General features: G+C 38.5%; 1 long non-coding RNA gene and 1 pseudogene across 1 annotated transcript; both read right to left on the bottom strand.

Moving 5' to 3' along the window:
- The window catches only part of LOC132031653 (peroxisomal fatty acid beta-oxidation multifunctional protein AIM1-like), a 33,960-nt pseudogene that overhangs the window by 3,313 nt on the left and 4,331 nt on the right, over positions 1-26,316 (bottom strand).
- LOC132029868 (uncharacterized) lies at positions 25,654-26,225 on the bottom strand. Its single transcript, XR_009407951.1, has 2 exons — positions 26,147-26,225; positions 25,654-26,066 (listed from the first exon to the last, which is right to left on the bottom strand). It is a non-coding gene; the product is annotated as an uncharacterized LOC132029868 (long non-coding RNA).

The following is a 26,316-nucleotide window of genomic DNA, read 5'->3' as shown; positions in this document are numbered from 1 at the left end:
TTCTCAATTAGACAATGAAAGAAGTGGAATCCGTGACATAATATATTACTAACTGACTGCACGTTCAGCCAGAAATACGTGAGAAGTCCTTTGGCAGTATTTGAAAGTACCAACTCATTAAATACTTTATCCTCCTGTAATCAGTTACATATATTATAAGCAGAAACCAAACACAGTGTTTGAGAGGACACATTACACACCATCCATCTCTACTAATACATCGTGAAAGCAACTATAAACAATATTTGTTACTAAGCAATATTGTCAATATCTCACTCAATATGTAACCATTGAGATATCAAAGAAAAACATATATATACACTTTTGTGTCATAGGATTGTTCACCTTAAGAATACCAGAGTATCCTCCAGATATGATGCCCTCTTCGATCACATCAAGACAGGCTTTGTAATGAGGTGCATTAGGAGAAGTCCTAGATACGCATTGTCTAGCACTTTTCAGTATCTCAAGTGCTTCTTCCTTAGATCCAAGTTTATCTGTCTTTTCAAGAGAATTACAATGTGGCTTACGCCCTTCAAATATGTCGAGTGCCCAGCACCGAGCAACTGTCAAGAGCTCCTCCGAAGAAACAATGGCATCAATAAGACCCAATCCCTTGCCCTCTTCAGAAGTTATGGTCTTGGATGACTGTTCAATATTTAGACAAAACTTCAGCCTCTCTATGCTACCATCAAAAATTTAGAAAGACTGATTTCGTAGAGTACAATTCAAGAATGACACTTACCATCAACAGCCTTTGAGGTCCCAAACTAGCCTTGGAAGCCTTTGTGTGCCTAAAAAGTAAACATATGTCCGCGTTTTTCATTAGAAAGCTACTTAAAATGGTAAGGCGCCAAATCATAAACATAAAAGAAATGTACCTCCACAACTGGGAATAAGTCCAAGCTTCAGCTCAGGTAAACCAAGTTCAGCTTTCGGTGTGGCAATTCGAGCACTACACCCCTACACAATTTAAATCGAGAAAAGCAATTAAGTGACAATTTGAGAACAATGAAGTCAAATGGTTAAAAAACTAGAGCAGAGAGAACAAACCATAGCCAACTCAAAGCCATCTCCAAGGGAAAATCCTTGAATTGCAGCAACAGAAGGCTTCTTCCCATCTATGTATGATCGCCAAAGTTTTGTTTACATAATCAAACTACATATCCATTGCCAACTACTTTAGAACTAGTAAAGAAATTCTTGGCAAAGAACATAACAAATTATGGACATACTTTCCATTTTGTTAACCACGAGACCAACCGATGGATCTGGTAGAAGTGATATATCACCTGGAATTTTTAAAGGAAAAAGCTGGTCAGATTACACTATGGACATATAATAAATAAGGAATAAGTGAGCTAAAAGTTACCATGCTTATGAACATTCTCCACAACACTGATGTCCAAACCACCACATCTACCTTCGGCACCTATTAACATAAGATGACGATAAATATTTCAAATCAAATGAAAGACTTAGTCTAGCACAAAGACATTTCAACTAAAGCCGCAACATAAGCAGGTCATGAATAGTTATTATGACTAAATTTGGTTGCAGCAGCAGCAGATAATGTCGCTCCAAGTGTACGAGTTCTGTAAAGTGATTGTTGTTTGACATTTTGAATTGGACAGGAAAAAGAATTAAAATTAGTGATTACTCTTTTATCCTAATTTTTCCTACACATATGCTTATAGAGACTAGCTTCAACCTTGCGCTATTAGTATTTGTTGGCATATTTGATTAAACTAACATTGGAAGAATTATTAGAAGATTTACAATGAAACTTACCAGAAAGAACAACAGCCTTTACATTGACACTATCTATAGCCTCTTGATAGCATCTCTTGAATTCCTCAATTGCTGTTATTCATTATAATCACAGTGAATACGAATCAATAACAGTTCAGTTTGTATAAAGTGTTGAAAACCTTACGGAAAATACTCGATCACGAACACTTTAACGAATTCACATAGCTTGAGGCATGTCAATTAAGACACTGTCCTTAAGGATATTTCACTCGGTATGGGTGTATTCAGGATTCAACAAGCTCTTCCAGTATAAAACTAGGAGTCAAACTCTAATAAAGATTAACAAAAGAAAACCAACACAACATAATTTGGGAAGAAGAAGTTCTCTAGATGTATCTCTTTACCAAAAAGAATAGGACAAGTATATATAGGTGAAGAGAACTCAAATGAGAATAGTGTCTCATAGCCAAAGCAACGGTTAGGTGGATTAAAGATGGTTGAATAGTCTCCAACGTTAATAAGAATTAATGTCCCAACGTTAATAAGAGGTTAATGGCAGTAAGTATTGGACCTCAGACGTATCAAACATTATGATATAGTAAAAGCCATATTCAAGGCTAAAAACTGATGGTTAAAGAATAGTAAAGGGACTGTTATGATTTCAAAAGTAATTTTAGGATTGTAAGGTAACTGGGTATTAAGAAATGAATTTGCACATTAATATGAATGCTTCTTTTTGAGATATTATAATTATTTTTTCAACATAAAGATAAAGGAAACAGATAAAGAAAAGAAACAAAAATGCATATACTTTCCAAGAGCGTGCCGATAGTGATAGACTGATAGTAGCTTAACAAAAGTACTATTTTCTTGGGACTCACACAACTAACACAATAGGCTATCTTTAGTGACACTTGGTATTGTTGAAGTTTTCCCTTATTTAAATTTTATAAATTATTTACAAAATTTTTTACATGAGAATGTGTATTTTTATGAAAGGAAGTGTCCTTTTAAAATTACATTACCACTTTTGTCTATTTAAAGAAAATTTTCTTGCCTTTTGAATAGATATTCTCTAACATTTTTTTTTTGTGTCAAACAGATACTACTTATATATATATTTATAGCAAACATATCTACATCTCAGTTACGTTAGAGTTAACGGCTCCAGGGCCATTTAGTTGTCCAAAAACATCACCCCCATGGGTGGTACCAAAATTTATAACCCGATTAAAGAAAGTACCACATTGGTCATCAAAATATACATTTCTAACAAAAATAGGAGGGGCTTCCAATAGCTTCACTTCGTCAAACAAAAGTTGCTTCCCTCCTTCTTTGGCTAGTAAGTCTGCCACCTTGTTCTGCTCCCTGAAGCTATGCCTTAGCTCCGGATGACCCAGCATTCCCATTAAGTACCTGCATTCAGAGATTCTCTTACATTGTTTTGAGATCTACATATTTCTAGATCTTGTCGTCCTCTCAAAACTCCTTTTCTTCTACAAATAGCCTTCATTTGAAAACCAAAAAAGTTCTTGCTTTCCTAAGATAGATCTTCAACTGTTTACTGATTATATTCCAAAAGGCTTGTCATATCCATTAAAGTTATTTGCACATAGTCCTATATAGCAATCTCGCGGAGGAGAGGGAGTAAATATTGCTTTTAGGAAAGGTTTCGTACGTGTTTCCAGACTTAATAATTTCTTGGTTCTTCGTTCGTCATTTACAAGCATTTACCTTGTGTTCTTGAATCATAATTTTCAAGAAAATCTCTATTTAAGAAACTGCACGCGGAGGAGGAGAGGGAGTAAATATTGCTTTTAGGAAAGGTTTCGTACATGTTTCCAGACTTAATAATTCCTAGGTTCTTCGTTCGTAATTTACAAGCATTTATCTTGTGTTCTTGAATCATGTTTTTCAAGAAAATCTCTATTTAAGAATGGGGCAAAGTCGTGTGATGAGGCCAGTGAAATTTTTCGAAGAGGCGCCATCTGTTGCAAAATGCTTTATGCATGCTACCAAATTATATACCAATTTTATTTTCAAGTTGTTAGATGATTTATTTATAAGGATCATATCAACACTTGAAAATTAATTTTATCATTTTAAGATCATAAGAATGAATGATATTTACCGTCTGATTTAGCTTAAAGATTAAAGACCTTTTATGAGTTTGACGTTTCGAAAGAAGTATAATAATTTTATGCCTTTTACCTAACTGTGAATCTGTGATTTGAGTTTCGATATGTGTGATGGAAAAGGCTCTTGAAATATTTAAATTTTGGGAGTTTCTTGCTTATGATTAGAAGTCAATATATAAATTATTTACAAAAAAAATTACATGAGAAGGTGTCTTTTTTATGAAAGTAATTGTCCTTTCAAAATTATATGTTAGCATGATTGTAGGAGTATCAACATGATTATAGTAAACCATGATTTTAGGGATCCATAATAATTGTAGTAAATCATGATTGTAGGAATTCATAATTAGGGAATATCTCTTATTACCTTGTATATATTTGTTTCCTAGAATAGGTAGAAGTTTAGTATGCAGATACTTGTATATATGTATCCTCATGATGATAAATAAACAACACAGAATCATTTTACCAATATAGTTCTTACAGTGCAACATGGTATCAGTGCTTTTCTGATTAACAATCGAATTGAAATCGAAACAAAACCCGAATCAATTTTTTTTTTCTTCACAATGGGAGACCAGACCATTCCCACTACCTCTCTACCACCATCTATCATAGTCCATCACGATAACTCAGCTTTTCCTTCCAGTATTATTCTTGATGAAACAATTTTTTTCCTTTGGTCAAAATTGATGGAGAGGCGCATTGGCGCACGAAACAAAATCGGATACTTGACAGAGGAAAAAATGAAACCAACAACGAATGATCCGAGCTATGCGACATGGATTACTGACAACAATAGAGTTAAAAGTTGGCTCATTGATTCAATGAGCCCTCATCTTATGCAGCAATTTATCCGGCTAGCCACAACCAAGGAGATATGGGAAGCTGTTGCAAAAACCTTCTATGATGGATCTGACAAAACTTGTTTGTTTGAGTTAAATCAAAAGTCTTTCAGCACCAAACAAAATGATCGACCTTTGTCTACTTTCTATAATGAACTGGTTGAAATATTTCAGGAAATCGACCATCGAATAGTCGCGTAGGAGGAAGCAGTTGCTGGAATTGTACATGGGCATTCCATGATGGCTAGGCTGCAAGTTCATGTATTCCTCAGTGGATTTGATGCAGAATTTGATCAAGTTTGTGGTGAGATTTTGCGAAAGGATCTAAAGTTGGATCTGGAAAGTTCATATGCATATGTCAGGCGGGAATTTCAGCAAAGGCAGACCATGGGAAATTCTCGTCCAATTCGTGAAAGCTCAGTCGTGACGCTTCACCAAAACAAAGGGCGCTATAATCAATCGTCGGGTAAATCTAATGATTACATTTGTACTCATTGTGGTGAGAAAGGACATTCGAAACAACGCTGCTATGAGATTATTGGATACCCGAAATGGTGGGATTTCTCAAAGAAACCTAGAAAAAATATCAATGACAATGTAGCAATGGCAACGCAAGGACACAACCGATCAGCCCAAGAAGAAAAAACTCAACCCTTTGCTAATGTTGCTCATCCAGGTATTTCTGGTAAGGTGGATGTACTTTATGTCACTACTAATAATAGTGCTTGGATTATTGATACAGGGGCAACCGATCATATGACAAGTGATTCTACCAAATTATAGACATTTAAATCTTCATCTCAATCTGACATCTCCACCGCAAATGGTAGCAGCTCTTTTATTACGGGAGAGGGATCAATTGTTCTTTCTAATACTTTGACACTTGATACCGTCCTGGTGGTTCCCACACTTGCTTATCATTTTTTGTCAGTCAGAAAAATCACCTTATCTCTCAATTGCACCGTAATGTTTTGGCCTTTATTCTGTGTTTTTCAGGACATTCTGACCCGAAGAACTCTTGGTTATGGTGTTAAACGTGAGTTGTACTATTTAGAGTTGACTGAATATGGAAAAAAAACAATTTCATCATGCATTTCACACAACTGGGGTTGAGAAGACTAGTGATAGTATTTGGCTATGGCATAGGCGACTTGGTCACATTTCCTTTGCCTGCCTTAAGAAACCTAGGCCAAATTTATTTTCTAGTTTAGATATTTCAGTTTTTAAATGTGATATATGCGAATTGGCAAAAAACCATTGCGTTCTGTATTCACCCAGTTTAAATAAATGCTCCCAGCCTTTTGTTGTTATACATTCTGATATTTGGGGACCTGCAAAGGTTCCATCCCTCGCAAAGGCTCGTTATTTTGTTACTTTTATAGATGAATGTACTAGGTTTACATGGGTATCTTTGCTTCATAAGAGGAGTGATGCATGTATGGGCATTTAAGGAGTTCTACAATATGGTCCATAGCCAATATCAACAAAAAATTCGAATTTGGCAATCTGATAATGCCATAGAATTTGTTGATGCTTCATTTGGAGAATATTTGAGTCAGTTAGGAATACGACTCCATACTTTTTGTACATACACAGCACAATAGAATAGGTTGGCAGAAAGGAAGAATAGGCAAATTATGGAGGTGGTACGTGCACCTCTCTTTGGGATGAACATGTCGCGGTTTTATTGGGGGGAGGCAGTCAAATCTGCTATGTATCTTACCAATCGGGTTCCTTCCCGAGTTATAGACTTCCAAACTCCACAAGAAAAGCTCCAATCTTTTTGTTCTATTCCGCATTTGGCAAATCTCGAACCCAGAATTTTTGGGTGTACCGTATATGTTGATATTCCCAAAGTCTTACGAAACAAATTGGATCCTTATGCCACACGATGTGTTTTTGTTGGATATTCAGATTTTCAAAAGGGCTACCGATGTTATGATCCACGCACTAAAAAATTGCAAGTCTTCTTGGATGTATCCTTCCATAAAATTGAACCATCCTACAAAGGGGGAGTTTTGGGCCCATCTCCTCAGAGGGAGAACTTGAGTGATGAGATTGAGCAACATGACAGAAACAATGGAAATTCTAAAGGTGAAATTATTTTTTCAGAACTAGAGGCTATTGAAGAAGAATTAAATACACCTCAAGTCACCATCGATCAGCCCAATGTAGATGCTCCAAGTTTACAGACTCCAAGTTTGCTGAATTTATCAGTGAACGATAATGATGAAGTTCCAATAGAAGAGCTCGTGTTAACACCATTAGCCGAAGAGCATCCTTCTCAGAATGATCAAGAAAATGTTGGACCCCAGGTAACTAATAATTCCCTCTCAAATGATCCTTTACCCTCCCGATTACCACCAAGATCAAATAGGTGTCCTAAAGAAACAATATGAACCTGATGTCAGAGTAAATGTCAAATACCCTATCAATAATTATACCTCTACTCATAGAATATTAGATTCATATGCCCTAAATGTTGATCAATTGTCCAAAGTGTGTATTCCTAACAGTGTGCAGGAAGCATTAGCAAATCCAAGGTGGTTGAAAGCAATGAATGAAGAGATGGAGGCTTTGAAAAAGAACTCAACTTGGGAACTAGTCCCTTTGCCTGAAGGGGAGAAACTTATTGGATGCAAATGGGTGTACACTGTCAAACTTAAAGCTGATGGAAGTATCGACAGGTATAAAGCAAGGTTGGTCGCAAAAGGTTACACACAAAAGTATGGAGTTTATTATTAAGAGACTTTCGCACTAGTTGCTAAGCTTAATATGTTCATGTCCTCATACCAGTTGCAGTCAACCGAAATTGGCCATTGTGGCAGTTTGACGTAAAGAATGCTTTTTTGAATGGGGACCTAGAGGAAGAAGTGTATATGGAGATTCCTCCTGGTGTTAAATGTGAGTCCATACATAAAGGTAAAGTATGCAAATTGAAGAGATCTTTGTATGGGCTTAAACAATCACCGAGAGTCTGGTTTGGAAAGTTCACATTAGCAATGAAGTTGGTTAGTTATAGACAAAGTAATTCTGACCACACTTTATTTATTAAACATGAAGGAGAAAAAATCACAGCATTAATAGCGTAGGTAGATGATATGTGTTACACCTCGGGCATTTCGTGACATTGCGTCGTGAATGGACTGACGTCGGTCAAGGTGGACACGAGACCTTCACGACTATAAGAGGGCGATTGGCAGCCTTAATGTATAGACGATAAGATTTTTGAATCATCGGACCTGGCGAAACTAGGCTCGTCATGAAAGTGAAGTATAAGTTATGTTTGGGAAGGATTTCATGGGTGTCAAACTAACGAATGTTTAGCGAGGATTTAAGGATGAGTTATAATGTCCGTTAGATTGTTAAGGAAGTGTTGCACAAGTACCAAGAAGGTTCCATAAGGATTCAAGATCAAACGAAGCGACGAGAATGAAATCGGGAAAATGGGGGATTATACGGCCATATATACGGACCGTATATTTTATACGGCCCGTATACTTGACCGTAGAACCCTTCCAGTGAAGGGTGTCTTTCTGGAGGAAACATACGGTCCAATGTACGGACTGTATAAATTATATGGTCCGTATAGTGGACCGTATATTTCGGGTCGGGTCCGAACTTCATTTTTATATAGGCACAGTTTTTCCTTCTTTTTCTCATTTCTCACTTCTCTAATCTTCCAAAAACCTCTAGAACCCTCTCCCTAACACATCAATACATATTCAAGAAGGGAAACAAAGATTAAACATCAAAAGTTAGTAGAATCAAGGGCGTGAATGCTTCCTAAAGGTTGATAGAAGTTGAAAATCTCCTTGGTAGTCAAGTGGAGTTCTTCTCAAGTGGAGTATTTTTATCCAAAGATCATCTTTACATAATCAAGGTGAGTATTATAATTATTTCACGCTAGTAAGGGTGTTGAGTGGTTGAAGAACTGGAATTATAAACAAGTATGAAGTTGTATTATAGCTATGGTCAGGGGGGAATTCCGAAAATGAGTTTAGAGATTGAATAATGTTTAACTTGAGGGAAATTTGCGTATTATGATATTATGGACGTTGTTGTGTTACTTGGGAGCTATTTTGTTATATGAGGAAAAGTTGTCAAAACAAACGAAATGCTGCCCAATTTTCGTTAGCCTGGTTCACTTTAGTTTAGGCTTAAGCATGCCTTCAACAATCTAACCTTCGTACGAACCCTTTTGTTTGTAGAATCGTAAGTCGGAAGGAAAGCTTTTAGTCGACGTCGTTAAGGAGATACAAAGGTATGTAAGGCTATCCCTTTTTTCTTTCAAAGGCATGACCCTTATATTTTGATTCCATACATGACATTCATTATATTTCTACTCCTAGAAATGCCAAGAGTCTATAGTTTCCGAAGCATCGTACACAGATTCCAATCCGAAAGATTTTCAAACCTAAAATCCTAAATGATTTCATGACGTGACTGAGTGGGCTATAAAGCATATGGCCTCAGCTTGTGTCCGAGCGAGCTATATAACATATGGCCTCAGGCTATAAAGCATATGGCTTCAGCTTATGTCTGAGCTATATAACATATGGCCTCAGTTTATGTCATGGATTACCCAGGACATATGGCCTCAAGCTATAAAGCATATGGCTTCAGCTTATGTCTGAGCTATATAACATATGGCCTCAATTTATGTCATGGATTACCCAGGACACAACCCATGATGATGATGACGCCATAATGTACTCGGAGGGTTACGACCTTACGTCACTCCGAGAGAGCGTATCTTTATTTGGGCTCTCATGCATGCTCCGTGTATATGTATATAGGGGATATGGGGAAAAGAGAGGCGCTATAGACGCATAGCCACCTGATCAGCTGGCCTATTATGATATCATCCAGACGCGGGATGCCCGGACGCGGGCTATATGGGTGATGGATCGGGCCGTATGTTCCACGGCAAGATATTGATATATGGATCGGGCTACACGTTCCGCAGCAATACATGATATGATATCTACGCGTATGCATGCATGGCTCCGCCTTAAGAGGCAAGCAGTCACCAGCTATCTTTTCATCTTTATTTTACCTTCTTGTTCTCCTGTTACTTTATGATGTATGCCTTACATACTCGGCACATTGTTCATACCGACATCCTTTCTTTTTGGATGCCGTGCTCGTACCCGCGGGAGAACGGGGAGACGACCTAGCTTCTAGAGTCGGATCCGCTCGCACCGAGCACTTCCGTAGGCCGGAGGTGCCGTCTCTGATATATTCTTTTGTGTATATATTTGGATATGATGGGGTACTGTCCCATCTTCATGACCTCAGAGTTTCAGTTAGAGGCTCGTAGGTGCTTGTACATGGGTAACGGTGGCTATGTGACCCTTGATGTATATTTTTCATATTATTCTTTTGCTGCCGTAAGGGCTTATATATATGTGGATATGTGTACATGTTTTATGGAGCATATATGTGTACGAGTTAAGACGATAGTAGCATGATGTGTGGTGCTCGGTAGCCAGCTCCGGGTACCCGTCACGGCCCTCTAGGCGGGTCGTGACAAAAGTGGTATCAGAGCAGTTCGTCCTAGGATGTGTCTACGAGCCGTGTCCGGTAGAGTCTTGTTTATGGGTGTGAAGCACGCCACACTTATAAACGAGAAGCTGCAAGGCATTTAGGAATAATGACCGTCTTTCTTTTCATAGATCGTGCGATAGAGCCATAATGTAAGATTTCCCTATTCTAATTGTGCGTTATGATTTCAGCGATGCCGACAAGAAGGAAGAAAATCCGCACAATATTAGATGCCGCCGGGGAAGGCACCAGCCGAGAGCCTCCAGCGGAGTTGGGACAGGGCGAGGCACAGAGTGCTACTCCCTCGCATGCCACTCCCACTCCTATTCCTCCAGCGGCAGAGGAACACGAGAGAGTCCCATCTCTTCCCCCTATTGCTCCAGACCAGGACTTACGGGATGCCGTCCAGTTGCTGACCCAGTTATTTGCTCCGCAGGCCCAGTGGTAGGGTGCGGGTTCAAGTGATAGGGCGACTAGTGCCCGAGCCCGTGATTTTATAAGTTTAAATCCTCCAGAATTTTTTGGGTCGAAACCGGATGAAGACTCGCAGGGCTTTATTGATGAGGTATTGAGGACGTTAAGGATTATTCATGCTTCAGATATCGAGTCCGTGGAATTGGCTTCGTATAGACTCCGGGACGTAGCTATTTTATGGTACAATAACTAGATTTCTTCAAGAGGGGAAAATGCACCTCCCCCAAAATGGCAAGAGTTTGTGGATGCTTTTATTCGGCAACTTGAGGTTCGTCGGGCTCGCGCAGATAGATTCCTGAATCTTAAGCAAGGGAATATGAGTGCTCGGGAATATAGTCTCCGGTTTAATTCATTGGCTAGATACGCTCCGGCCATGGTAGCAGATATGAGAGACCGGGTACACCGATTTGTGAGAGGCGTAGGGCCACACTTATTTAAAGATTGTTTGACGACCTCGTTCTTGGAAGGAATGGATATCTCGCGCATTCAAGCGCGTGCTCGAACGGAAGAACAACAGCAGCCGCCAAGGGGAGAGCGAGCTATGGACAGGGGACATGGAAAAAGGACTAGATCAGCGGGTGCTAGCAGTGAGTACAGAGAAGGTCAGGGGCAGCAATATCTCAGACATTCAGGCCAGTCTGCGTCTAGTGCAACCCCTCGGTTTGCGGGCCGAAAGTTTGATCGCCCCATTTATTCTGGGCCGAGTCAGGGTTCGGGAGCTTCAGGTTCCCAGTATCGTGGCGATTCTAGTCAGAGGAGGCCGCCGATACCACGGTGCAGTCAATGCGGTAAGTTACATCCGGGTCAGTGTCACCGAGGCTTGGATACTTGTTATGCCTGTGGTCAAGTTGGCCACATGATGCGTGATTGCCCAGTGAGGAGCGGCCGAGATGAGGTCCAGCCTACAGGTTCAGCAGCGGGTTCTTCGTCATCGGTGTGCCCCGCAGGGCAGGTTTCTCAGGTTCCAGTGGGCCATGGCAGAGGCAGAGGAGGAGCCTCTAGTTCGAGCGGTCCCCAGAATCGTATTTATGCATTGACCGGACGGCAAAATTTGGAGACCTCTCCAGACGTTGTGACAAGTATATTGACAGTATCTTCTTATGATGTTTATGCATTGATTGATCCGGGCTCTACCTTGTCATATATTACTCCTTACATTGCCGGTTGTATCGGGATAACACCCGAGCCAATCAAACCTTTTGAAGTGTCCACTCCAGTTGGCGACCCAGTACTAGCCAGGCAAGTCTATGGGGGCTGTATAGTTGTAGCGTACGGTCGACACACCGTAGCTGATTTGTTTGAATTGGAAATCTTTGGATTTCGACGTTATTATGGGCATGGACTGGTTAACTTCTTGCTACGCAAATGTAGACTGCAGGGCCAAGGTGGTCCGGTTTCAATTCCCCGGAGAACCAGTTCTAGAGTAGAAGGGTAACACTGTATCTCCAAGAGGCAGATTTATTTCCTACCTCAAGGCAAGGAAGATGATTGCCAAGGGTTATATTTATCATCTAGTTCGAGTTCATGATACGGAAGCAAAGCCGCCAACTCTTCAATCCTTGCCAGTAGTGAACGAGTTTCCAGATGTATTTCCGGACAAGCTTCCAGGTCTTCCGCCAGAACGGGAGATTGAATTCACTATCGATGTATTGCCGGACACTGAGCCAATATCTATTCCTCCCTACAAAATGGCTCAGAAGCGAAAGAATTAAAAGCACGATTGAAGGATTTACTCGAGAAGGGGTTTATTAGGCCCGGTTCATCACCACTGGGAGTACCATCTTATTCGTAAGGAAGAAAGATGGATCCTCGCGGATGTGTATCGATTACAGGCAGTTGAACAGGGTGACAATAAAGAATAAATACCCACTTTCGAGGATCGATGATTTATTTGATCAACTACAAGGAGCCAAATGGTTTTTCAAGATATATCTGAGGTCAGGATACCATCAAGTAAGAGTCAAAGAAGAAGACATTCCGAAGACGGCTTTCAGGACCAGATATGGTCATTATGAATTTCAGGTGATGTCGTTTGGTTTGACTAATGCTCCAGCGGTGTTCATGAACCTGATGAATGATGTATTTAGGCCATTCCTAGATTTATTTATAATTGTGTTCATCGATGATAGCCTGGTATACTCTAAATCAGAGGGAGAACATGCAGAACATTTGCGTACTGTTCTTGGAATTCTTCGAGCTCGCAAATTATATGCGAAATTCTCAAAATGTGAATTCTGGTTGAACTCTGTAACTTTTCTGGGCCACATTATTTCATCCGATGGTATTCGGGTTGATACCCAAAAGATTGAAGCTGTAAAAACTTAGCCGAGGCCCACAACACCTACGGAAGTCCGTAGTTTTTTGGGACTGGCAGGATACTACAGGAGGTTTGTGGAAGGATTTTCTTCTATTTCAGCACCGTTGATGAAGCTAACACAGAAAGCCGCTAAATTTCAGTGGACGGATGCTTGTGGCGAGGCTTTCGGGAGGCCGAAAGACAAAGGTTGACCTCGGCTTCGGTCCTGACACTTCCAGAAAGATCAGAAGGTTATGTGGTGTATTGTGATGCCTCAGGTGTCGGGTTAGGCTGTGTACTGATGCAACACGACAAGGTCATTGCCTATGCTTCCAGGCAACTGTGAAGGCATGAGAAGAATTACCGACTCACGACCTTGAGTTGGCTGCGGTCGTTCACGCTCTAAAAATATGGAGGCACTATTTGTACGGTGTCCATGTGGACATCTACACAGATCATAAAAGTCTTCAATATATTTTTAAGCAAAAAGAATTGAATCTGCGTCAAAGGCGATGGTTAGAGCTATTGAAGGATTACGACGTAAATATTCTATACCATCCTGGTAAAGCGAATGTGGTAGCTGATGCCCTTAGCCGTAAATCTATGGGTAGTCGAAGTGATGTTCCACCAGAAAAGAAAGAATTAGCCCGCGAGCTCCACCAGCTGGCTAGTTTAGGAGTTCGTTTAGTGGATTCGGGCGATACAGGAGTTAATGTGCTTAACCCAGCTGTTTCATCCTTGGACACAGAAATAAAAGAGCGTCAATACGAGGATCCCAAATTGAAGTATTATAAAGGTGTGCAGTTCCCAAAAGAAAAGTCACCATTTGAAGTCTCAGCAGATGGGGTTCTCAAGTACCACAACAGGTTATGTGTTCCGGATATTGCGGGACTTCGTCGTCAGATTCTGGAAGAAGCTCATTACTCTCGTTATTCCATTCATCCGGGAGCGACGAAGATGTACCATGATCTCAAATTAATGTATTGGTGGGAAGGAATGAAGAGAGATATAGCCGAGTTTGTAGCTCAATGTCCAAACTGTCAACAGGTAAAAATTGAGCACCAGAAACCAGCAGGGCTCTTACAGGAAATAGAAATTCCAACCTGGAAATGGGAGGCGATCAACATGGATTTTGTTGTTGGATTACCTCGTTCTCGACAAAAGTACGACTCCATTTGGGTGATTATTGACAGGCTCACAAAATCAGCACATTTTCTACCGGTCAAATCTACATATTCAGCAGAAGACTATGCTAGATTGTATCTCAAAGAGATAGTGCGGCTTCATGGCATTCCTACATCTATTATTACTGACAGAGGAGCATAATTCATAGCTAAATTCTGGAAATCCTTTCAAGAAGGATTGGGCACCCAAGTGAAATTTAGCACTGCATTCCACCCGTAGACTGATGGACAAGCTGAACGCACTATTCAAACCTTAGAAGACATGTTGCGAGCTTGTGCGTTGGATTTTGGCCGAAATTGGGAGGATCATTTGCCACTTATTGAATTTGCCTATAACAATAGTTACCATATCAGTATTCAGATGGCTCCTTATGAGGCTTTATATGGGAGGAAGTGTAGGTCGCCTATTGGATGGTTTGAAGTGGGAGAGACACAACTAATAGGCCCAGAATTGATCCAACAAGCGGTTGAGAAGATTAGGCTTATCCAAGACCGGTTGGTGACAGCTCAAAGCCGCCAAAAGTCTTATGCGGATAATCGCCGTAGGAATTTGGAATTTCAGGTTAATAATTGGGTATTTTTGAAGGTATCGCCTATGAAGGGAATAATGAGATTTGGTAAGAAAGGTAAGCTCAGTTCTCGATACATTGGGCCCTACAAGATTGTACGCAGAGTGGGTCAAGTAGCTTACGAGCTGGACTTACCCCCAGAGCTGAATTCAGTTCATCCAATCTTCCATGTATCGATGCTTCATAAATGCGTTGGGGATCTGACCAGAATAGTGCCTGCAAGCGACATTCAGGTCACTGAAAAACTGACCTATGAAGAAGTTCCTGTTGCTATACTGGACAAGTGCGGAAGCTCAGAAATAAAGAGGTCGCTTCGGTCAAAGTATTATGGAGGAACGATAACAGAGAGGAGATGACTTGGGAAGCAGAAGAAGCTATGAAGACTAAATATCCGCATTTATTTCCACCCCCAACAGAGACCCAAGGTGAAACATCAATGCCCCCAGGTATGAAATGTTCTACTTTATTGCTTCCGGGTCGTGTGTGGCCAAATTTCTTATTGTTGATGTTGTAGCCCTGTGTGGCGATGTTATTTTGGGCCGTTGTAACAGGATGGTAGTGCCAAATTACAGGGAAAACTCTGGCAAAATTTTCGTAGGATTTCTAAGAATTTAACATTCGAGGACGAATGTTCTTAAGGGGGGGAGAATGTTACACCTCGGCCATTTCGTGACGTTGCGTCGTGAATGGACTGACGTCGATCAAGGTGGACACGAGACCTTCACGACTATAAGAGGGCGATTGGCAGCCTTAATGTATAGACGATAAGATTTTTGAGTCATCGGACTTGGCGAAACTAGGCTCGTCATGAAAGTGAAGTATAAGTTATGTTTGGGAAGGATTTCATAGGTGTCGAACTAACGAATGTTTAGTGAGGATTTAAGGACGAGTTATAATGTCCGTTAGATCGTTAAGGAAGTGTTGCACAAGTACCAAGAAGGTTCCATAAGGATTCGAGATCAAACGAAGCGACGAGAATGAAATCGGGAAACTGGGGATTATACGGCCATATATACGGACCGTATATTTTATACGGCCCGTATACTTGACCGTAGAACCCTTCCAGTTAAGGGTGGCTTTCTGGAGGAAACATACGGTCCAATGTATGGACCGTATAAATTATACCGTCCGTATAGTGGACCGTATATTTCGGGTCGGGTCCGAACTTCATTTTTATATAGGCACGGTTTTTCCTTCTTTTTCTCATTTCTCACTTCTCTAATCTTCCAAAAACCTCTAGAACCCTCTCCCTAACACATCAATACATATTCAAGAAGGGAAACAAAGATTAAACATCAAAAGTTAGTAGAATCAAGGGCGTGAATGCTTCCTAAAGGTTGATAGAAGTTGAAAATCTCCTTGGTAGTCAAGTGGAGTTCTTCTCAAGTGGAGTATTTTTATCCAAAGATCATCTTTACATAATCAAGGTGAGTATTATAATTATTTCATGCTAGTAAGGGTGTTGAGTGGTTGAAGAACTGGAATTATAAACAAGTATGAAGTTGTATTATAGCTATAGTCGGGGGGGAATTCCGAAAATGAGTTTAGAGATTGAATAATGTTTAACTTGAGGGAAATTTGCGTATTATGATATTATGGACATTGTTGTGTTACTTGAGAGCTATTTTGATATATGAGGAAAAGTTGTTGAAACAAACGAAATACTGCCCAATTTTCGTTAGCCTGGTTCGCTTTAGTTTAGGCTTAAGCATGCCTTCAACAATCTAACCTTCGTACGAACCCTTTTGTATGTAGAATCGTAAGTCGGAAGGAAAGCTTTTAGTCGACGTCGTTAAGGAGATATAAAGGTATGTAAGGCTATCCCTTTTTTCTTTCAAAGGCATGACCCTTATATTTTGATTCCATACATGACATTCATTATATTTCTACTCCTATAAATGCCAAGAGTCTATAGTTTCCGAAGCATACATACACGATTCCAATCCGAAAGATTTTCAAACCCGAAATCCTAAATGATTTCATGACGTGACCGAGTGGGCTATAAAGCATACGGCCTCGCCCTTGTGTCCGAGCGAGCTATATAACATATGGCCCCAGTTATAAAGCATATGGCTTGACTTATGTCCGAGCTATATAACATATGGCCTCGTTTATGTCATGGATTACCCAGGACACAAACCATGATGATGATGACGCCATAATGTACTCAGAGGGTTACAACCTTACGTCACTCCGAGAGAGCATATCTTTATTTGGGCTCTCATGCATGCTACGTATATTATATGTATATATAATATGTATATGTATATATAATATGTATATGTATATAGGGGATATGGGGAAACGTATATTATATGTATATATAATATGTATATGTATATAGGGGATATGGGGAAAGGAGAGGCGCTATAGACGCATAGCCACCTGATCAGCTGGCCTATTATGATATCATCCCTGATGCGGGATGCCCGGATGCGAGCTATATGGGTGATGCATCGGGCCGTACGTTCCACGGCAAGATATTGATATATGGATCGGGCTGCATGTTCGTTAAAGACAATACGTGATATGATATCTACGCGTATGCATGCATGGCTCCGCCTTAAGAGGCAAGCAGTCACCAGCTATCTTTTCATCTTTATTTTACCTTCTTGTTCTCCTGTTACTTTATGATGTATGCCTTACATACTCAGTACATTGTTCGTACTGACATCCTTTCTTTTTGGATGCTGTGCTCATGCCCACAGGTAGACAAGGAGACGACCCAAGCCTTCCTAGAGTCGATCCGCAGCACCGAGCACTTTCATGGGGACCGGCGCCGTCTCTGATATATTCTTTTGTGTATATATTTGGATATGATGGGGTCCTGTCCCATCTTCATGACCTCAAAGTTTCAGTTAGAGGCTCGTAGGTGCTTGTACGTGGGTAACGGTGGCTATGTGACCCTTGATGTATATTTTGCATATTATTCTTTTGCTGCCGTGAGGGCTTATATATATGTGGATATGTGTACATGTTTTATGGAGCATATATGTGTACGAGTTAAGACGATAGTAGCATGATGTGTGGTGCTCGGTAGCCAGCTCCGGGTACCCGTCACGGCCCTCTAGGCGGGTCGTGACAATATGGTCTTGACTGGTAATGATGCTGAAGAAATGGAGAGGCTACAAAAGTATTTGGCCACCATGTTTGAAATGAAAGACCTAGGACAACTACAATATTTTCTGGGTATTGAAGTATCACGATCAAATCTGGGAGTTTCTCTATGCCAACAAAAGTATGTATTGGATTTGCTTACTGAAATCGGGATGTTAACATGCAAACCAGTTAGAACACCAATGGATATGAACCATTCACTTGAAGTTTCTGCTGGAAAAAAATTGGTAGATATAGGTCGCTATCAACGGCTAGCAGGAAAGTTGATCTATCTAACACACACTAGGCCGGATATCGCATATCTTTGTGAGCGTGGTAAGCCAATTTATACATGCTCCAAATAAGGAACACATGAGAGCAGTCTATAGAATCTTGAGATATCTGAAAGGTGCACCTGGAAAAGGGTTATTGTACTCAAAGAATGAAGCCTCCATCATTAAAGGTTACACCGATGTTGATTGGGCAGGAGATCAGTCAACCAAAAAATCTACTTCAGGATATTTCACGTTTGTGGAAGGAAATCTTGTCACCTGGAGAAGCAAGAAACAGAAGGTCGTTGCTCGGTCAAGTGCAGAAGCAGAGTTTCGAGGTATGGCACATGGTTTATGCGAGCTGTTATGGGTTAAAGGAGTGCTACAGGACCTTGGAATTGAATGTTCAAGGCCTATAAGTTTATTTTGTGATAACAAAGCTGCTATCCAAATTGCTCAAAACCTGGTACAACATGATCGCTCTAAACACATTGAAATTGATCGTCATTTTATCAAAGAGAAGCTGGACCAAAAGATTATTCAATTTCCATTTGTCAAGTCAGAAAGCCAACTTGCAGACATCCTTACAAAGGCGGTCTCAGGAAGGATATTTCATGGAGTGATTGACAAGTTGTGCATGATAGATATCTATGAACCAACTTGAGGGGAAGTGTTAGCATGATTGTAGGAGTATCAACATGATTATAGTAAACCATGATTTTAGGGATCCATAATAATTGTAGTAAATCATGATTGTAGGGATTCATAATTAGGGAATATCTCTTATTACCTTGTATATATTTGTTTCCTAGAATAGGTAGAAGTTTGGTATGCAGATACTTGTATATATATGTATCCTCATGATGAGAAATAAACAACACAGAATCATTTTACCAATATAGTTCTTATAGCGCAACAATAACCACACTTGTCTATTCCAAGAGAATTTCCTTGCCTTTTGAATAGAGATTCTTTAAACGTTACTTTGTTTTGAGGTCTACAGATTTCTAAGTCTTGTCTTCCTTATCAGAATTCTTTTTCTTCTACAAGAATCCTGCACTTGAAAATAAAAATAGCTCTTGCTTTCCTAAGATGAATATTTTCACTGTTTGCTTAGTGTAGATTTCCAAAGGTTTGTCATATCAACTAAAGCTATTTGCGCATAATCCCATAACAATCTCGCAGAGGAGAGGGATCAAATATCGCTTTTAGGAAAACGTTTCATACGTGTTTCAGGGCATAATAATTATTAGTTCTTTGTTCTTAATTTACAAGCCTTTATCTTTGTTTCTTGGATCATAATTTCCAACAATTACATGGGTCCAGCTGACTTAGGTTATCTTTTTTCATTTGACTTGAATTTTAATGTTTGGTTCACACAGAAATTTAAAAAAAATGGGAAAGACAATATTGTGGATAAAGAAATTTTATTAAATTTAATTTCACAAGAATTTCGGATCATAATAAATTCAAAACATTAGTCCAATCAAATATTATGGATTAATATAATTTTGAATTAATTATTTAAGTCCAATAAAGATGGATTTAATTAACGGTATGATTTTATTGGGCTAGTCCATTAATTTGAGCTATAAATAATGAGTCCACTTTGCTAAGCCCAAGATGTCATCTTCCTAGAGGCCCACTTTGGTACCACATGTCAAATGACGTGGCACGCCAAGTCAAACAAAGAAACCTATAGGGTCAGGACACGTGTCAAAATGATACAGCATGCCTAGTTAAATCAAAGACCAATGAAGATGTGCCACGTGTACAAGTGAATGCTCCGACCAATCAAATATCGCCATGTCAACTGAAATCTTATTGGCCAAAAGGAGTTCGTCCTTATCACGAATCCTCCATCCTACAACTATAAATAGGGGCCTTATAATTCAGAAAAAAGGATAGAAATTCTAACAAAAAGCCAGAGAGAGCTCGTGGATCAAACGCCGCAGATTTCTCTACAAGCTAAAAGCATTCAAGCACTCAAGTATTTCTCTAGAAGGTCTAGAGATCCAGACGGAGATTCAAGATCAAGCTTCAAGCCCTTGAATCCAAGTACAAGTTCAAGATCAAGACCACCAGATTCAAGATCAAGCTCAAAAGCCTTTGAATTCAAGTATAAATCAAGATCAAACCCATCAAGTTCAAGATCATGCTCAAAAGCCCTTGAATTTATTATCGAAAAGACGAATCAGAGGATTCATAGAGATTGTAACACTCATATTTTGAAATCAAATACAACGATTGTTGCGATATTTTTCTGTCTTGATTATTATTTTCTCAACATGAATTTTATTGTCTACAAATATCTTCGAACATTTGTTATTTTTATTCGTAAATAATAGCACATTATTTTTCTGTCAAGAAACTTTTACCCAAATGGGTTTCAAAGTTGATATAATTACTAATAAAGCACTTGGGGATGCGTATCATGTTAAATACGGCAGGATGGAGAAATTTGTAGGGCGTGGGGTAAATGAAATAACCTCAAATAAGAGACGCGGAATGGAAAAGTTACAGCAATCAAGAAAGACATCTATAGGTTGGTCACTTGCATACCCTTGGCTGAGAAATGGTAGATTAGATATTATAGTTAATTAGATATAGATTAAATTTTGAACAACCTCAAGACAATTGAGATAGATAGCTTAGTGGTGAATGGTGTTCAATTTTACCTATAAGTCACGGTTTAAAGCTTGCGTCAAACGTTGATCTTCTTCTTTCTTTAAAAGAAAACATAGAAAAACAGCGTCTGAAACTACTTGGTTGATTTGTATTTGTATTTTTTTCTTTTTTTATTTTTCTTTCATGTTCCGGCTAAATTTATTTGTATTTGAGTTATGATTTGTGTTTAGATTTTTTCAATGCTGGTTCGGAGTTGGACTCATTTATTGAAGCTCCTTTAGTCTTTTTCTTTTCCTTCCTATTTCCTAAAAAGGAAAAGAACCCCTTCAACATGTTCTGGAGAGAAAAAGACCTATTGTTTTGTTGAAAGGAAGACGAACAAGATTTAATTGCAAATTATCAACCACTTATTTTGTTCTCTTTTCTTTTTTAATTGCTTTTGTGAACATTTTAGTCATTCAACTTTTTATAAAAAAAAAAAAAATAGTCATCCAACTTTGTTCTCTTTTTTTTTTTTTTTTTTCCAATTTAGAATTTGGTGATCTTTCAAAAAAAGTAATTGGTTCATTATCTTTCGCTTAGTAAAATTTGCTTTGCTTCTGTCATTTGCGACTGCAATCACTGTAAAAGTTTTCTAGCAACGAAATTTATCAAAAATATAACTTACAAAATCAAATGAATCATAAATTTTTAGCAGGTGTGAAGTGATGATGTTAAAAGAATTTTGATGCCCTCATTTATCGGAAAAAAACTATTTACTCATTAACATTTGAACACTCTTACCAAAATTTTTAGCTCAGCCATTGATACCATGCATCACAAATATTAAAACTATCTCCTACTGTCTTACAGCTTATGTCAATAGCGTGAGATAGAAGATAAAATTTCTCGAAACTTAAAGTTGTCTAATGAATTTTTTTTAGTTTCCCGCCCGGTGTCCAATATTCTTATTGGGCCCTGACTAATTTAGGTTCGCGCCATGTACGACTCATTTAAGGGGAAAGCGCTCCCTAAAGAATTTATCCTTAGCTTCAAACTCGAAACCTTTAGTTAAGAGTGAAGGGATCTTATTCATTCTACCACCATCCATATTGATAAAGTTGTCTAATGATTGGTGTTTGGATTTATATCTTTGTTTAATTTTAAGGAAGCACTAGATTTTTTTTTTTTTTTTTTTTTTTAAGAAACAGTGTACTAGTGTTTTTATAAACGGAAAAGGGTCAAAATTACCCCTGAACTTTGAAAAATAGTTCATCCATGCCCTTCGTTATACTTTAGGGCCAATTATACCCTTAACGTTATACTTTGGGCCAAATATGCCCCTGAGTTTAACGGCTTGCCACGTGTCAGCCCTCTCTGTGGCTAACTTAATACCCCTTTTATTTTTCACCCCGATCCAATAAATACGGATCGACCCGTTCAAATTAATACCCAACCCATCTAAAAAACCCATCGGACCCAAATATACCCAAACAAACCTAAATCTAACGCTACTCTCTCTCTCTAAAACAAAACGCAGACAATAGCTATCGTCTCTCTCTCTCTCTATCGTCTTCAACCTCCATAGCTGACTTCTCTATTAGAAACCCTAGGTTTTTTGAAGGCTCAAGAAGGTACTGATTGTACATATATGTGTTTAACTGGTGCTGTTGTTATTTTCAGTTTTCTTTTCCATTTTAAATTCGGGTCCATTTCTTGGTTTGTTTGTTGATTAATATATTCCGATTTCAACTTTTTCGTTAGATTCCTTTTTGTCTTAGTTATTTTTTGTCTTTGATATGTTTCCCTTTTGTGGGGTTATATGGAAAGTGCAATAGAATCTTATAAGCATAGTTCTTTTCTGTTGGGTTAGAGTCCCTAGGTTTTTTTTAGCTTTACTTTTTTCTGGAAAGGTGTCTTGGCAGTTATTACAAACTTAAAGTTTGGTCTTACTTGTTTTTTAGTGAAAATGGTGGACTCATATAGTTACTTTATGCCTCTGTGGTGGACTTTATAGTTACTTGCTTTTTACTTGCTTTTGGGGTTTTGTTTTTAGTGGTTTTAGGGTTCTTGTCTGGTCCTGATATTAATGTGTGGTTGGTGGTATAATGAAAGGTGAGTACTTGTTTTAGGATTTTTATTTTTTTAAAATATTCTTTAGGGTTTGGTCCGTAGAATTTTATATTGCTTAGTTTGGTTTCGTTGTTTATTAGTTTATGGGGTGATTTATGAAAAACAAAATCTTGTCAATGTTGGGGAATTTAGTCAATAAACAATGCCATGTCAAGTGTGTGTTTTGGGATAAACAATTTCATGTTTTTTATACTTTCTCCAGAATTTTATATTGATTAGTGTGATAAACAATTCCATTTGATATATGTTTGGTTGTGTGGTGTCTTGTAGTCTTGTTGTCTCTTAGTGTTTTTTATTGTTTAACATTTATGTGTGGTAATTAGTTTTACATTTATGAAGGGGTCCCCTATTGTTATACTATTATGTGTGGTCCCCGAAGTAGTTGAAATCTTTTTTTCATTTTTATACTATTGTGTCTTGGTTTCAGTTTGTGGTCCCTTATTTTAACTAATTTACTATTTACTTTTCTGTTTTGATAAATGGTATTTTGTCTACTCAGTCACATTAACTTTTACTTACTAATTAATTGCAGCCTATTAAGATGATAAAAGTCAACTTATTCTTCCATCATGGTGGTGATTGGATTCGAGAACCACATGTATTGTATGAAAAGAAATGGGTTCACTATTGGAGAGAGTATGATCCTGATCTCTTATCTTATATTGACATTGTAAATGAGTACACTTTCCAGTTAGGATTTGTAGGTGTCCAACAATTAATTGTTGCTGGACCATCTGGAAAGTACTTTGAATTAGAAGGTGATGAAGGTATTAGGAAATTATTATCATTTGTCTCCGAAGAATACCATGTCATTCATTTCTTTGCTACAGATGAATGTGAAATAGCTGTGCATGTTCCAAATATTCTACAAAGTGATGAATCATTTTTCTTAGTACCTAATTTTGTTAATGAAGTTGGAACAGATGCGCATGTTCCAAATGTTCTACAAAATGATGAATCACTTTGCTTAGTACCTAATTTTGTTACTGAAGTTGGGACAGATTGTAGTGAGACTGAGGATGATAATGGTATGACATTTGATTGTCCAGAATATGATAGTGAGGAATTAGAGAGACTTGCTACCCACAAAAGAAGGGCTATCACTGAAAACTTGAATGATTTTAGGGAGTTAGTTAAGGGTATGACCTTCAAGGACATACCAGAAGCAAGGAATTTCTGTAGACTTTATGCACTGGCAAACAAGAAAGAGTTAGTTGTTGTAAAAAGTGATACGCATAGGGTGAGATATTCATGTGATACTGTAGGATGCCCATTTATATGCCACATATCTGATGATGAGACTACTGTTGGGGTGACTGTTAAGACTTTAATTCCTCATAGTGATTGTGGTGTAGTGTATGATAACCCACTGATTAACTCTAGTATCATAGCTCAATATTTCAAGGGAAAGTTACAAGATGACCCAAAATACAAGGTAAAAGATATGAGGGCTGACTTACATAGAGTTTTTGATTTAAATGTAAGTGAAGGAAAATGCAAAAGAGCCAAAAGAGAGGTTCTGGAAACTCTGGAAGGTAGTTTTACAGATAATTACAAAAAACTGGAGGCCTATGCAAATGAATTGAGAGAATCAAATCCAGGAAGTGATGTTGTGATTAATTTGTCCAAGGAGGCACTAGCTCAAGGTAAAAGGAAATTTCTAAGAATGTATATTTGTTTCAAGGCATTGAAAATGGGTTTTAAGGAAGGGTTAAGACCATTTATTGGGTTAGATGGTACATTCCTTAAAGGAAAAGCCAAGGGTCAATTATTGGTTGCTATTGGTCAAGACAGTATGAACCAATTTTACCCTCTAGCATGGGCAGTGGTTGATAAAGAGACCACGAGGACTTGGAGCTGGTTCTTACAGCAGTTGCAACACTCACTTGAACTCCATAATGGCAAAGGAATAACCTTCATATCAGACATGCAGAAGGTAAATTACACTGTTTTTTTTAAATTGAATTCTGCTTGAACACAACATCTTCTTTAGGTACAGACACTGAATCTGGTGCATTATGACTCAAAATCTGGTCCATTTTGAAACAAAAGTTGGTCCATTTTGAAACAAAAACTGGTGCAGACTTTTAGTTATGTTTAACTAAAAGTCTGCCGGAGGGGGCAGACTTTTAGTTATGTTTAACAATAAGTCTGCCGGAGGGGGCAGACTTTTAGTTATGTTTAACTAAAGTCTGCCGGAGGGGGCAGACTTTGCCTTAACTAAAATTTACGCCCCATAAGGCATAACTAAACTATGTCTTAGGAAAAATTCTGCCTTATGGGGCAGACTTTTAGTTATGCCGGATCCGGCATAACTTTAGCTTTTCCTTAAAGATTGTATGCCGGATCCGGCATACACTCCCCCAGTCCTCAACATTTTGAAACAAAATCTGTTGCTATATGTGATCTTATTCTGCCATAATTGACTCAATCAATAACAAAAGAAAATTGCCAAAATTTACTCAAATAATACCAACAAGAAAAGTAGGATAAACCAAACAAGTCATGCTTCATTATAATACCAAAATGTACTTTACAACAAAACAAATCTAACTTTAGCCTATCCGAGATCATTAAAGTTCCATTACGACAACCAAAATGAGGTTCTATTAGTACTATGGCAACTTCATTTGATTTTTCTTCAAGTTGCCCATTTGGATTAAACCACTAAGATACACAACAAATACACAAACCATCAAACACCAAAGGATTTGTTCTATTAAACCTACACGAGTTGCTATTCTTTTTTTCATTCATATCATTCTCTTTCAAATTACTCTTCTCTTTTGAATCTCCAAGCTCATCCAAATCATTCGTCTCCTCTTTTGAAACTTCAACCTCATTCAAATCACCTATCTCTTTTGAATCTTCAAGCTCAACCAAATTGATGTTGAGATTATCATATTGAAGGGTAAGACTTTCAAGCTCATCCAACTGAATTTCATCCTCTTTTGAATCTTCAAGTTCAAGTGAATTCATGTTGAGATTATCAAACTGCATCTTAAAACTTTCAAGTTCAGCCAAATGCAACCTAACACGCTCGTAATTTTCTTCTAACTCTTTGATTTTGTTCACCAATCTTGGAATAATAAACTTTGATCTTTCATCAACACTTTGCTTATCTCTCCATTTGAAAAACTTGCAATTGGTGGCCTGAAATTTAAAGAATGCAATCACTTCAAATTAACACTAACACTAAAATTAATCAACCAAATTAGAACATGAACACAAACCCCATAGTGAGGACAAGACCAAAATCTCCTTCCGGGATTGCAGTCAGACTAAGAAGTCTGCATTTTCAACAAAATGCCACATCAACTAGCAAAACAGAGAATCCACAACAAACCTTAGAAAACTGAAAATACAAGAACATAACAACAGTAGCAGACAATGGACGAAGTTT

This window comes from Lycium ferocissimum, chromosome 9 (assembly GCF_029784015.1).
Source record: "Lycium ferocissimum isolate CSIRO_LF1 chromosome 9, AGI_CSIRO_Lferr_CH_V1, whole genome shotgun sequence".
NCBI lineage: Eukaryota > Viridiplantae > Streptophyta > Magnoliopsida > Solanales > Solanaceae > Lycium > Lycium ferocissimum.
Note: the sequence above shows the minus strand (reverse complement) of the source record. Positions and strands in the feature narration are given on the sequence as shown.